The sequence below is a fragment of the Balaenoptera ricei genome, chromosome 5, assembly GCF_028023285.1.
Source record: "Balaenoptera ricei isolate mBalRic1 chromosome 5, mBalRic1.hap2, whole genome shotgun sequence".
In the NCBI taxonomy this organism is placed as follows: Eukaryota; Metazoa; Chordata; class Mammalia; order Artiodactyla; family Balaenopteridae; genus Balaenoptera; species Balaenoptera ricei.
This window is the reverse complement of record NC_082643.1, coordinates 40279136-40294074: the sequence shown is the minus strand read 5'-3', so window position 1 is coordinate 40294074 and position 14939 is coordinate 40279136. Positions and strand designations below refer to the sequence as shown.

Here is a 14939-nt window from a genome sequence, read left to right as displayed (position 1 = left end):
GCCTGGATTGGGTGTACTTCCTCTGTGCTCCTATAACAGTTTAATCACATCTTTTTCATTGCACTTATATAGTGGATTATACCATATTCAACTTTTTAGTCAAATTTATAATACTCGTAATAATTGCTTAATCACTATTAGTCTTTCCCGTAACACTATTTAAGTCCCCAAAATATAGGCACTTTCTACTCACTCCTACTGTTCCCATGTTGAGCACAACACATGGTAAATAGAGGTATTAAAAATACTTTTGGAATGGATGAACAGATTAATTATGAACCCTGGAGACTATTTTTCTATTATCCAAATCAACATATAAATTATCTTAACTAAAATAACACTGCATTCTGCATATATTATTTTAATCACAATCATAAAGGATGTCACTTAGCAGACATTTTTGAATTACTTCATTTCACAGGTAAATGTTTCTTAAAATTTATTTTTTTACTTTTAAATCAGAAAAAAATTAAGCTATACTCATTATTTCCTTTTTATTTACAAAAGCAAAGAGTATAGAGATTTTAAATTTTGAATCAAATGGTCCAGAAAAAAATATATTATGCCAATAATTAAAGGAGAATCTGCTGCTTTGACAAACTGAATTATAGCTTCAGTAGTTCCTACTCAGTAAAGGTACATGCAACTTCCAAGAATTTACTACTGTGACTTACAAAAAAAGTGTTTCTTAGCATTAGCATGTTTAGATACAATTGTTATTTGTTATCAGAGTCTGCTTGTTAAATACTACTGTCATTTCCCAGGTCTAAAAACAACATTTTCACTGCACTGTATATTTTGTAAAATGTTTCTATTTTAGAGTCTGTTTTATTGAGAAGGCATTCTACCGATGCTTCACTACCAATAATCATTTCCTTGTTTGAACTGGACCACGTAATTTATTACAGTCACAATAGTTTAAGGGTCTAGTATAAAACAGTTTAAAAAAAAAAAAAGGACTTGAAGTTTACCTAAATATGTGAATTGCATTTGCAAACTCTTAAAAGGAGCCCCTATTATTATTTTTACTTGAGAATGCCATAGAAGTCACAGGGTTGTACTCAGATAACAGATGATAATTACTTGAATAAAAACATGAAGCCTACTAAAAAATTAATTTACCAATAATTTGTTTCCAAGTGTCAAAAGATGAGATATTTCCCACTCAACATATGAAATAAAGCAAAAAACACAAAGCTAAATAATAATTATTACTTACTTCAGGAAGAGCCATGCTGGTCAGGCATAGTCCCTCTGAGTAGAGCACATTGCTAATCTTACATAGAGCTTGCGAGGAAGTGTGGCGTTCAGTGACTGGTGGACTTGCAGAGGCTTGCAAAATCTTGTTCACTAAGGGAAGTTGTTGTTGATTTATTACATTGACTTAAAATGAATGCTAAAGAACTGTCATTTATTGAGTAAGCAGATTGAAATTGGTTCTGATGACTAATTGTTACCATGACTATACAAGAATCAGTCTTCTCTTTGGAGTCTGGGAACTTCCTTTTATTTTTACAAAATAAGCACATAAAGCAACATATGCATATATATACTAAGGATATATACTACTTATGTGGTTTTATAACATTTCAAGGAATTTCAATAAAAAAAAAACACTGTCAGTGTTAAGGATAAACACCATTTGTCTTATATTAATCATTCAATCAGTCATCACATGTTATATTGCAGGTTCTGGAAGTTCAAAGATGAATATGAAAAGCAACAACAAAGTGCTTTACAGCAGTACTAGCAGTACTATTCAAAGTGGATCTGGTCCACAAACTTTTTTTTAAACAGGTCTGCAGTGAGGTAGTACACAAATGGAGTGTCTAGAAACTCTGATAGCAAAGTTATATTTGAAAGTAATTTTACGTCTGTTGAATTTCATAAAAAATTGAAGTTTGAATTTTGTGTCCTTTTTTTCATTTCATTTTTCCACTAATTAATTTATTTTTGTTGTCTTTAACAAAGTATTAGTTCACAAACTAGTTTTTCCCTACAGCGTCTGAAAAGCACTACTTTATGGAACTCAAGAAAGGCAGGTAGCCACAATAGGTGAGGCTGTATTATGTTTTGCTACTAAGATACATGCAAAAATAACATGTATTACACACCAGGAAAGTACCCACATCAAAATCTGAAGAATGGTGTTGTTAGTGGCCTAGACGAAAATCCCTCAGCAGATGATACAGCACACTTAAAGAGAGGCTGCATCATCAATCCTCTAGATGGATGAGATCATAATGAATGGAAAAACAAGTGACTCATTAAAATGCTTCAAGAGTCAGATCCTAAATGTGAAGAAATTTAGGAATACCTTAACCAATCTATCTCTTGTATTTTCCTTTTTTTAAAAAAAAAGTATGCAAAAGCATAATCTAATTTTTTTAAGTAATCTGTCCCCCCAAAAGATGAATAAGACATGACATAATTCCCACCATTAAGGAGCTTGAATCATCTAGACGGGACACAAACAGGTGATAATAATATTGTGGTAAAGGCAATAGTAGAGAAATATGCCAGATAATATGGGAGAGCCTAATCTAGCCTTCGTGATCAAGAGGGCTCCCCATTGAATGCAATATCTCACACGTACTCAAAGTTCCCATTCCACTTTATCCAACTATAACCAAGTTTCACACACTCTACTCCCTAAATTTTTCTCATATTGTTGGCCTTGCTTCTCCAGCCACACCACTTTAGTCACAGGCCTCATCATCTCACAGTTATTATTATAGCCTCCCCACAGCCTCTTCTCTCCCCAATACATCCTTCTTACTGCTGCCAGTTATCATTCCCAAATTCAAATCTGATCATATCACCTCAATGCTTAAAAACTTCCATGGATAATGTAACAGTAAGTAGAAAAAACTAGGTACAAACTGTATGATCTGTATTTTATAGATGTATATGTGATAGGTTTCTAACTTGAACTGCGTTTACAATCAATTAATGAAACAATTCCAAAGCCTCTATTTTTTACAGAGAAATTTGTGAAGGAAAATAAGGAAATATAAGTTTAAAGCTGGCTGCAGAACTTTAAGGCATGGGCTATACAAAGTATAATCCCAAAGCTCTTCAAATTCTAAGAAAGAAAGAGAAATGACTAAATGTTTACTCCTATTATAGCTAGCATTGTTTTAACTAGGTTAAATATTCCTATATATTATAAACATTTTATAATACTTTAAAGTCCCTTATATAATGATTATATGGTACACTTGTTGATTTTATAGGACTTAAGAAGTAGCATGGTATAGGAGAAAAAACAGTGAGTTGGGTATCAGAATTGGATTTTAACTAACTGCATTATTGGGAAGTTACCTAATCTCTCATGTCTCAGTTTCTTCATTTATAAAAGAACAGCATTGGTCTAGGTCAGGGGTCAACAATCTTTTTCTGTAAAGGGCCAGACAGTAAATATTTCAGGCTTTATGTGTCACTGAGACTGTCACAACTACTCTACTATGCCATTGTGGTAGGAAAGCACCCATAGATAATAAAGTAATGAGTGTGGTTGTGTTCCAATAAAACTTCACAAAACCAGAAGCAAGCTGGGTTTGGTCTACAAGACCATAGATCTGGGAAATCGCTGTTTACAGTCTTCCTTTGATATCCTGGGGGATTAGTTCCAGGACACGGCCCTTCGTACCAAAATGCAAGGATACTCAAGTCCCTTATATAAAATGGCATGGTATCTGCATATAACCTATGTACATCCTCCTCTCATATACTTTAAATCCTCTCTGAATTAATTATAATATCTAATACAATGTAAATGCTATGTAAATAGCTGCCAGTGCACAGCTAATTCAAGTTTTGCTTTTTGGAACTTTCTGGAATTTTTTTTCTTGACTATTTTCGATCTGAGTTTCCTCGAATCTGCATATACAGAGGGCCTACTGTACTTCTAGTTCTAAACTATGAGAGTACTTTTTTCCTATTTAAAATTATTTAAGCTGTTGCCTTTCTTTTTAGAGAAATCTATAGTCATATCTAACACAAGGCACATAAACTAGTGGTTAATAGCAGACTTTAGAGCCAGTTTTGAGATTCCCTACTAGTTGTGTAACCTTGGGCAAGTCACTTAAAATCACTCTGAGCCTCAGCTTTCTGTAAGACTGTTGGGAAGGATAAATGAAGTAGTATAAGTAAAGTACTTAGCCCTGTATCTAGTTCACAGCAAGTATTCAATAAATGGACATTATTACTTTTACAAATTATGTGATCCTCAGCCCTTGATGAGGAACACAATCCTCCAATCAACATTTTTTCCAGCAAAGAAATAAAATATGTTATATAATGATCTACATTCAGATTCAGTTTTCACTATAGCAAAAGATGAGAACTGGCCATATTACTCTAAGTCTTTCTTTTTTAAAAAATAAACAACAGTCAGCATTAGTTGAGTGCTTACTATCTACTTTGTATGTATGACTGTATGACTTTGGTTAAATTATATAACCTTTTATCAGCCTCAGTTTCTTCACCTGTAAAAATGAGGAAAGTTACAGTACAAACTTCATAATTCATAAAATTGTTATAAGGACTGAATTAATAAATTGTCTGGCACAAAAGCTATACAAGTAACTGCTATTATTTGAGTTAGATATTTCACATTTATTCATTCCACTCCTCAGGACAACTCAAAGAGGTATTATTCCTATATTTACAGTTGTAGACAATAAGGCTCAGAGAAGTTAAGAAACCTACCCAAGGTCACACAGCTATTAAGTGGCAATGCCCAAGACTCAACACAGGCTTGCATGACTATATAGCCAAAACTCTTAACACTAGGCCAAAGATGGCATTAACTGTCTTTGTACAGGGAGTGTAACTACATCTTTGTATGGTATGTATAGATTTTAAGAACTAAAATATGGATGTTAATAACATTCTCCCCATACAGAAAATGTTTTTGAATTTTTTTTTAAAGTTCAAGAGTAAGAGAACACACATAAAATCATTGATTTTTTAAAAACTGAAGTATAGTCGATTTACAATGTTGTGTTTGTTTCAGGTGAACAGCAAAGTGATTCACTTATACGTATTTTTTTCTTTTTCAGATTCTTTTCCCTTATAAAATCACTGATCTTCTTAACATGACAGTATTACCATAGATAAAATTTTTGCTAAAATGATTCCTGTTTTCTGTATCCAATTAATTTAACTCAAACTTTCATTATTAAAGAAATACGCAATCTTCTGCATTAAAATAACTAAAGATGCAACACAGTGACTTTTATATATATATATATGTGTGTGTGTATACAGATATACACACACTATGCAAATGCTGACATTCATCTCTAACTGATCTTCGAGATCCATATAGACCTCTCAAACTACTTTTATAAAGTGCAAATCTAGAGAGTTAAACATAGTTCTGCTACTTTATAAATCCCCAAGTATTTATTTAGAACCTTGAACTTTGAAAAGCATTCAGATATCAAATGAAAATACCAATATCAAAGGGGAAAAGAAAAAAAAAAACTCAAAAAAGAGGGGGACTTCCCTGGTGGTCCAGTGGTAAAGAATCCGCCTTCCAATGCAAGGGACGCGGGTTTGATCCCTGGTCAGGGAACTAAGATCCCACATGGCACGGGGCAACTAAGCCCGCGGGCCACAACTGCTGAGTTCATGCACCTCAATGAGAGAGCCCACCTGCCACAAACTACAAAGCCCACGCGCCCTGGAGCCCGCACACCACAACTACAGAAGAGAAAACCCGCACGCCTCAACGAAAGATCCCGCATGCCTCAACGAACATCCTGCGTGCCTCAACTAAGACCCGATGCAGCCAAATTAATTAATTAATTAATAATTTTTTAAAAAGACATTACTCCACTGGATAGACTCATTCATAAGTTTGTATACCATCACTTGATCCACCTCATACTCTTCAGACCTTGTGACTGCTACTGGTAACTGACCCAGAAACAGAAGTTGGCTTCACACTGTAAAGCCTTATAGCCCAGCAATCTATCACTAACAAAGAAAATAGGGCAGTTTGATATAGCTTACTTGCAAACTCTATTACAGGAAATGAACTCAAACTTAGAACACTAACCTACTTCTGAAATTCCCAAAATGCAAATAAGATTAATTTTAAATGTCATAATTAAAATCACAAATTAAAATTTAATCTACATAAGCTGACTGTAAATTTCACATTCTTTCCAAAATAGCAATGCTGAATGTTAAAATGATCATCAATTAGGATTCAATATAACTTCACATTCCGTGTTATATAAGAAGAAATATTACAACATAAATATATTATGTAAGTATCATCATCTAGTTTGGAAGAGAAAATACTTAATTTTCTTTAGCATTTGGTGTTTCGTTGAGAAAAGAAAAAAAGTCCAAACTTTAGAATAAACAAACCAAATTATCTTTTAGCATTTTAAAATCATATTCTAACATGCTGGATTGTATCAGGGTGACATTCTTTTTTTTTTTTTTTTTTTTAATTTTATTTATTTATTTATTTATTTATTTATGGCTGTGTTGGGTCTTCGTTTCTGTACGAGGGCTTTCTCTAGTTGCGGCAAGCGGGGGCCACTCTTCATCGCGGTGCGCGGGCCTCTCACTATCGCGGCCTCTCTTGTTGCGGAGCACAGGCTCCAGACGCGCAGGCTCAGTAGTTGTGGCTCACGGGCCCAGTTGCTCCGCGGCATGTGGGATCTTCCCAGACCCTAGGGCTCGAACCCATGTCCCCTGCATTAGCAGGCAGATTCTCAACCACTGCGCCACCAGGGAAGCCCCAGGGTGACATTCTTTGCCGTGCATTTTAATGCCCATCAAGGCTGGAAGGGTAGGAGGAGGAGTGGACATTATCTGCCTAACAATAATGGATCAATCAGTGGTGTGCGCTCCAGGTATAAGCAGCAGCACTCTTATTGGTAGGAACATAATATATCAAAAATATCAACCTCTATTTCTAGAAGAAAAACAGGCACTCACGGTGCTTCAAAAATTATCTGTATACACATACACAAACACACAAAATTCTGTTCACTTTCCTTTATCAAAAAAAATAATTTTAAAAATAATCTGCAGAATATCTAGTAAAGAAACCTCCTTAGATAACTGAAGCTAATGCTTCAGTTCCGTTAAAAAGGGTCGTGAACTCCTTTTAAACATACATTGAAAGCTGTGGGTCTTCTCCCCAGAAAAACACAAATTTACACAGAATTCAGACTCTTGGAAGACCATTTATGGACACATCCATAGATCCAGGTTAAGAACCACACACAAAGTAGAAATTTTCTCAAGGTCCCTTTGACCCTCTTCCATAATTTTACCTCTGACTCACAAGAACCAACTAAATTATTCATAACCAGACAATGAACTCTCTTGTACAGCCAACCCTTAAAAAAAAAAAGTTTGACAGTACTTACATAAGCAGTATTCAAAAGAAAATAAACTACACTGGCAGCATTTTGAAATATAGCATGTGACTAATGATACTGATGGATATGATAGTGCATTACAGTTTATAAAATGACTTCACATTATAAAAATGAATGTTTTTACCCCCTTTTACAGCTAAGGAAATAGAGGCTCAGAAAATAACTTGTCAGGGTCACACAGCCAACAACTGAAGAGCTGGTATTCTAATCCAGAGTTGCCTAGTTCCAGAACTGAGCTCAATATGTTATTATATCCTGATGCTTCCACAAGAGCCCCTCACACAAAGAAAATAGATTTTTTTTTTTTAAAGCCTAATGGGTCACATTTTAGTGTAGCTGTGTCTTGAATATTGACATCAATTTTTTTAAAAAAGTATATTTCAAATGTTCCATTTCCTCTTGCTTCATTGGTTTACATAAAACATGTTTTTTCAGAAAAGTGAAGAAACTCTCAAGCTAATGAGTTTCAGAACTGAAAAATATGACATTTTCTTATTCTACGAAGCATTTCTTCTCCCTCATCTCTTTAGTTCTTAATACACAAAAATAAATGACTCTTTGTTGAAAATTCAAATATAAGAAACCAGTTTAAATATCCAATGTTTTAAAACACAAAAGCTATTTGAAATTAATTTTTAGGACGTTCAAAATAGCCCCTTTAATCTTTTCAAAATGACAAACCCATTTTCAGTTCTCTACAACTCTTAAAAGAGTTCTTGATTTTTTGAAAAAGGGTCATTTGTCTAATCCCACAGAATGTACAACGCCAAGAGTGAACCTTCAGGTAAACTCTGGACTTTGGGTGATGGTGTATCAATGTAGGTTCATCGAGTGTAACAAATGTACAATTCTGGTGTGGGGATTTTGTTAGGGGAGACTGTGCATACATGGGGCAAGGCAGGGGGCATATGAGGGCAGAGGGTATATGAAATCTGTACCTCCCACTTAAATTTGCTATGAACCTAAAACTTCTCTAAATATAAACTATTTTGATAAAGGGTGGGGGGGTGTCTAATTTATCTACCTCACTTTCTTCTTAACAAATGAGGAAATAGTATTTTTAAAAATTGCCCTCACTGGCTGTGAATTAAATTTCCTGCCAGGATACAGAATGTGCAATTATTACAGAATATATAGAAAATAATAGTAATCTTATCAAATGCTGAAAGAATTAACAGCTTTAACTGTTAACATGATGAAGCTAAATGCAATAGAGTATGGTATCCTAAGATTTCTTTTGACATTTATGTTCATACTCTTCGTATCTTAAGGGTGATATACAAAGTGACTGAAAGTTTGAAGTAGGTCATGGGTTGACTGACAAACTAAAGTGGGTGCCCCTAGGAAGGAGGAGGAAAAACAGCAGCCAATGAAAAAAGCCACCGCCAAGTAGAGATCCTCTGCTTACCCAAGTCTACCCTCTGGCAGGATCAAGACTCGAGGGAGATGGAGGAAAAGGATTTCCTCATAGAACGAAAATGAAGAACACCAAGAGTCGAGCAAATATCAACCTACACAGGAAAAAAAACAATGCAAAGAAAAAAAACGTGCAACGAGCAGATAAAATACCTGTGTCGACCCCGTTTCTTTCAAGAACTTTCTCCCAAAGAATCTTCCCAAAGTGGTAACATTAGCATAAGGTAAAGGGCCAAACACAGTTATGCTATTAATGCAGATTAGAAGGAACACTGAGAAAAGTTCAATTTTCTACGAAAAGTCATCCGATCCAACACTGCCAAGTGGGAACACATAAAAAAGCTCTTCAAACTCAGGCACCCAAACGCCTGGACAGTGCGGAATCCAGTAAAGGACCAGCCCCGGGCTAGAAAACTCGAGCGAAGTAGATAAATCGCCTCCCGCAGGAAACCAGCAAGCTAAGCCCAGAACTGAGAGAAAGGAGGAGAGAGAAGGCATCCACGACAGTAAAACAACTCCACTGAGCAACTGCGGGTTTTGAAAGAGGCTGCAGTTTCTGGTGTCACACCGGGAGGCACTCTTCGATCCGGTCTCCACCCCCGCGGATGGTCCACCAGGCGCAGGCTGCAAGCCCCCAGCACCGGCCAGTCCGACCCTCAGCGAGCCCCGCGGACCGGCCAGTCCCGACGGGCCACGAACCCCTCAGGCGGGCCAGTCTCGGAGAGGCGGCTAACCCTCCGGGCGGGCAGCAAGCCCCCGGAGCGAGCATCCCGGACCGCGGTTAACCCCCCGGCGGGCCGCGCGTCCGGCGCCGCAGGGCCCGGAGTCAGCCTGCCTGCCCCACCCCCACAGGCCGCGGGTCCTGGGGGTGTAGGGCCGCCCTCCCCGGACCCCGGACCCGCGCCCACCGCACGGCACTGCTCATGCTCGGGAACCCCGCGAAGCACCTGCTTGCCCCTCTCTTCTTCGAAAGACCCAGAGGAGCGAGCCAGGGGGCCGCTGGCGAGGCTGACAGAGCCAGAGGCTGGGGTTTCCCTCGGGGAACGCGACCCCGTGGGAGCGACAGAAACCGTGCAGCGGTTTAATGGGCCCAAACCCTCTCAGCTGTGGAGTTTGGGTTACTGCGCGCAGGGCTGGAGTTTCCCCGCGCCACAGGCGCGAGCCCGGGCGGCGTTACGATTTGGGGTGAGGGAGGACTTGGCAGGAGGGGACAGCACCGCACAGAGGAGGAGGGGAGTGAGGGGGAACGAGCGTCCGGTTACCTCAGTCCTCGGCTCGTCCTTCCGCTCGGTTCCTCCCGGCCTCGCCAAGAATGCAGCCGCGCTACCAGGTTCCCGCAGCCCCGAGCGGCGCCGCACCAGCCCCGCGCGAGAACCCGACGGACGCGCGCTCTCTTGCGCGGCCTCGCCGAGCCCAGCCGGTGCCTAGCGTCCTCTCGCCCGCGCCTGCGCACAGCACCCTGGGAAGTGTGGTTTCCAATTACCTTCTCCGGGGGTCCGCCCCCGCCCCACGTGCTCTCGGAGCCCAGCTCCGCTTGGGTAGCGGGAGTTTTCACCCGACTGGGAGTGTTATCCTGCCGGATCCTGACGGGCCAGGGCCTAGCGGACGTCCCGAAAACACATTTTTAGATAGGCCACGGCATAAATATCTGTGGAGTTATCCGTTTCTTCACTTCTGTGGCAGTACTATAAGTCCCCACTTGATCCTGGTGAGGGTTCTTAGGGTTTGTCTCTTAAAAAAAAAAAAAAAAAAGGAAAAAAAGGATTTTACTTTTATTGCTGTCAGTTTCTCCACAGGCTATACAAGGATATATAAAACAGCTGGTGTTTATAAGCACATAACCACAGTTTATAAGCCCACGGAAGCAGTTGATTGACCTAAGCACTCGCTGCTAAAAACCACTGCAAGTAAAAATGATGTTGAAATAAACTGATTTTTCGATAAAGTCAATGAAATGTCGGAGGAGGGGGATAATGAGAGAGCAAAGAAAAAACTTTGAAGAAGGATATTCCCCGAAATGTGTCTTTTGTTAGAGCAACCTCTAGCTTTCACAACCCTAGGAATCTGTTTCAGAATAAATTCAATCCTAGGTACATTTATAAATATTAACACATAGGTTTGGATTGATTTTGCTAGAAAAGAGGTTTTTTTTTTTAACATTAGCATCTTATGTAAAAACCCCAAAATGACTTTGAAATTTCATTTCTAGGGTAAAAAAATCACTTTTATTTTTTTAAATAGCAGAAATAGAAATAAATCTTAATACTTCAGAATATTTCTCTTCAGAAAATTATATTTTGCAAATTTAATGTAAATACATTTTGAAAAATAGAGCAAGACCAGTTTTAGTGTACACACACACACACAAATTGTAAAATTTGTCTGGAAGCATGATGTAATACTATATATTTAATAAGACCATGTTCTAATAGAATCTTTTTATAATCTGAACTTCTTTTTAATTGCATGTGCAGTATCTTCTAAAAAATGCTTATAGAACAGAACTGCTCTTTTTTCCTCTGCTAATTGACATATACCAAACTACTTATAGTTACTAACAACATCAAAGAAATATACACAATATTTCAATATGGTTACCATTTATTTTTTCAAAAATATTTAGTGAGCACCTACTATATGCCAGACACTGAGTTAGGAACTGGGAAATACACAGTGAACAAAACCGAATAGTCCCTGCCCTTGTGGAGACTTAAGATCTAGTGGAGGAGACGGACTAAACAGATAATGAGAAATAAAAAGGTATGCAGAGGGTGGCAAGGGGAGTGGGGAGCATATAAGGTATACCAATATAGAGCTTTTTGTTGGGAGAGGAGAGTCAGGCAAAAATTCTGAAAGTTAAATGAAATTCTCAAACCAAATAACAATAAACTGGGGGGGGGGGGGCGGGGAAATCCTTCCCTAAAATGTGATATATCCACAACAGTGCTCTCAAATAATTATTTTTAAAAATAAAATCTTACAAAACAAGATACATCTTGATGGGATTCAGAACATACTACCCCAAAATATGGCACCTTGTCATACTGAATATCTTAAACTGAAAGAATTTGAGAAAACAGAAGCAGGAAGGTCACTCTTCATTCCCGCCTCACTCTTCTTCCCCAAAACAGGTCATCAAACGCCCATATAAAAAGTACCCTCCCTATACTAGGACTAAAGAAGACATTTATATTGCCAGAGATGGAATTTAGGGCTGAGAAGTCTGTATAAACATACCTAAGATAAGCTAACCCTTATCTTCCTAGTTACTTCTTCACCACTTACTAACCCTAGCCCAAACACCACTGTCTTGTCAATTCTTCACACATTTATTGTTTCTTTGTCTAAAAGGTGTAAAACCTTCTTGCTCAGGTCACTTCTTTGGGTCTTCATTCTCTTGAATGTACATGAAGTCTCCCACATACCCGTAAAAATTCAATAAAATGTGTATGCTTTTATCCTGTTCATCTATCTTTGTTTCGTTTTCAGAGGTAGACAGAGACCCTAGAAGAGTCAAGGAAAACTTCTTCCTCTACTACAACCTCAATGAAAGAAAAGAACACACATTTCTTAAATATGACAAAGATATCTTCTTAGCTTTTATTCATTCTTCCCTAGCTCCATTTGAGAATAAACAGGACTAGCCTTAATAAGTAAGGACCTTTCATTAGAGACTCCTTACCTTCCCTAAAGTTCCATAAATTAAAATTGGTAAAGATCTGGTATCTGTTGGCTCACTGTCTGTTGTACTTTGGTCCAAATTGCAATGTTTTAACCTCAATTGACATTTGCATTTTAAGTCTTTATCTCTAATCCTGGAATAAAAGGCTTTATACAATCTCCAAAAGAATTTCAAATGGGGCCTGCCAAGGGATTTGGAAAGATTAATGAAGGGGACCATTTTATTTTCATTTGCAGCGGAGGCAAAGCTTTCAGTCAGTGGGCAGTCCCCTGGACAGCTGCCTGCCTATGAAAATTTCCTTAGAGAGTCTGAACAAGCAAGACCACCCCTCCTGTCCAGGTCAGAGTCACTGGTTTGCAGTTACCTTTCTTCCCACTCCTCAACTCCCGTTTTATCACCCTCCTCCTCAGCCAACTGCCGGCTTCAGCTTCCCTTAACAATCACCTCCTGCCTTCTGCCCCATGATATACTGGATGGCTGCACTTTCTGGCCTCACACTAGTGGCCTGACTTAACCTATTTTAGTTACTTTATGATAGTTCTTCCATCCGTTACCCTTGCCATTAATCTGACACAGGTATCTCTAAGCCTTTGCTGACCATTTTTCACTCTCATCTCTGAAATATTTAAATTTCCCTGATTTCTCTCTGGGCCTTTGTAATTGCTATGCCTTCTCCCTCTTTGCCTGGTTAACTCCTACTCGCCAACCAACATCAACCTAGTTACTGTTTTCATCAGGAAGTCTATCCCGGTTACAGTTCCCCTCCTCTCTATTCTGGGTTAATGCTTCCTGTATATGCTCACATTACAACCTATTTTTGCCCCTCAGGTAGCACGTATCAGTGAGCATTTTAATTAGATATCTATTCTTTCATTTGTCTGAAAACTTCTTAAATAGAAAGTAGGAGCACAGTACTTGATCTGAGGTGGCTGATTAACAAATACTTGGGAAATAAATGAATGCATATCAACTTTGTGCAATAAAGAAGGACCCAACGAATATTTTCTGTGAAGAAAATATTTTAGGCTTGCGGACCTTCAGGTTTCCATTGCAACTATTCAACTCTGCTTCTTAAAGCACGATGGCTAATTCTCACTGGTGCCTCCAGAGTATCTATATAACAGGGAATTTGAGTTAAAGATTTGAATGGAAGGAGTGGGGCTGCAGCGTTGGCTAGAGGACAGTACTTGAGGATATGTTTACATAGCAGGTACACTGTTCTTGTTTAGAGTGATTACTTATCTGGGGTAGTTTGGGGGCAGGTCAGTAGATAGAGCTAAAACAGAAGGCATCCTTGGTATAGCCACTGCCAGTTAAGGTTGTGCACTAAATTATTTCTTTGGAAAATTACCCGTGTTGGTGAGTTTTTAAAACGTATCATTTAATTCAGATTTGCTTTTTTCCCCTCCGCTTTTAACATTTCACTTTGGCTATTCCATCCTGCCCAAGTTAAATCACTTTCCATTTCCCATGAACCTGCCTAGACATGGTTGAACTTTCAAGCTGCCTTTGTGGGAGCTGTGGAATCTTCTCTCGAGCAATACGTGACATAACAGGATGAGAGCATTTTGCCTCTATCCCTACCACACTCCAGAAGTCTCCTGACTTTAATTATTAGTAAAACACATTTAGAGAAACTCTGTTTTCCAACGTTTGAAATGTGTACAATACACTGCTGAGCAAAGTTGTATCCATATGTATGGTAGAAAGTGGTACAGTGATACAAATGTAATTGTGTTTCAATTCCAATACTATTCCAAATGTATGATCTCTATGAAGACTACTGTAGATCTATATTACATTAGCTTTCTGATATCATCTTCACATTCTCAAAGAAATTCTATCCCTGAAAGGTTTCTTTTTTCTTTTGAATTTTTTAAAATACAATGCAGAATGGCAGATACTGCTAGTTCCTAAACAGTATCTTCCTGCCTTCTTCATTAATGAAAGAACCCCAGTTTTTTTGAAGGGATGACTAGGTACGCAGCTAACAAATTATTTGTCACGCTCCCTGACAAGAGTTCTATTCATAAGGTGTAAGTACAAGTGTTGCATGGGACTTTAGGGATGGCTGCTTAAAGGGAATTGATTCAGCTGGAAGGTACCTCTCTTATCCTTCTTTCTTCCTGGAAATAATGGCTTGAGTTTTAGCAGCCACCTTGGACTATGAGGTTATTTGAGGGTGGAAGTCATGTACAGGATGATGGAAGAATGACAGAAAGAGCCTAGGTCCCTCATGACCACTGAGCCACGAAAATAGTCCTGCTACAAGCCTTTCAGGGTTAGAAGTTCCAGTTGTGAAAAGGATAATATTTGTATGTGATAAACAAAATGTGGCTGCCTCTAAATTTTAGAACCGGCATAGTGGACTGCCCAGGCTTGCAGGCTTTCTTTCCTTATTAATTAGCAATTTAGGACTGTTCTTT

General features: G+C 38.4%; 1 protein-coding gene across 6 annotated transcripts in view; it reads right to left on the bottom strand.

Annotated features, from left to right (window-relative positions):
• KLHL8 (kelch like family member 8) overlaps nt 1-10265 on the bottom strand; it is a 53519-nt gene extending 43254 nt beyond the window's left edge. For 4 of the 6 annotated variants that reach the window (XM_059922660.1, XM_059922658.1, XM_059922663.1 and 1 more), the window contains exons 1-2: nt 10094-10265; nt 1220-1350 (exon numbers count right to left, since the gene is read on the bottom strand). The gene's annotated coding sequence lies outside the window, so the exon portion shown is untranslated. Of the gene's footprint in view, nt 1-1219; nt 1351-8823; nt 8927-10093 lie in introns of all 6 variants that reach the window. The other 2 variants (XM_059922661.1, XM_059922659.1) reach the window with 2 other exon arrangements.
• Nucleotides 10266-14939: the final 4674 nt, after the last annotated feature.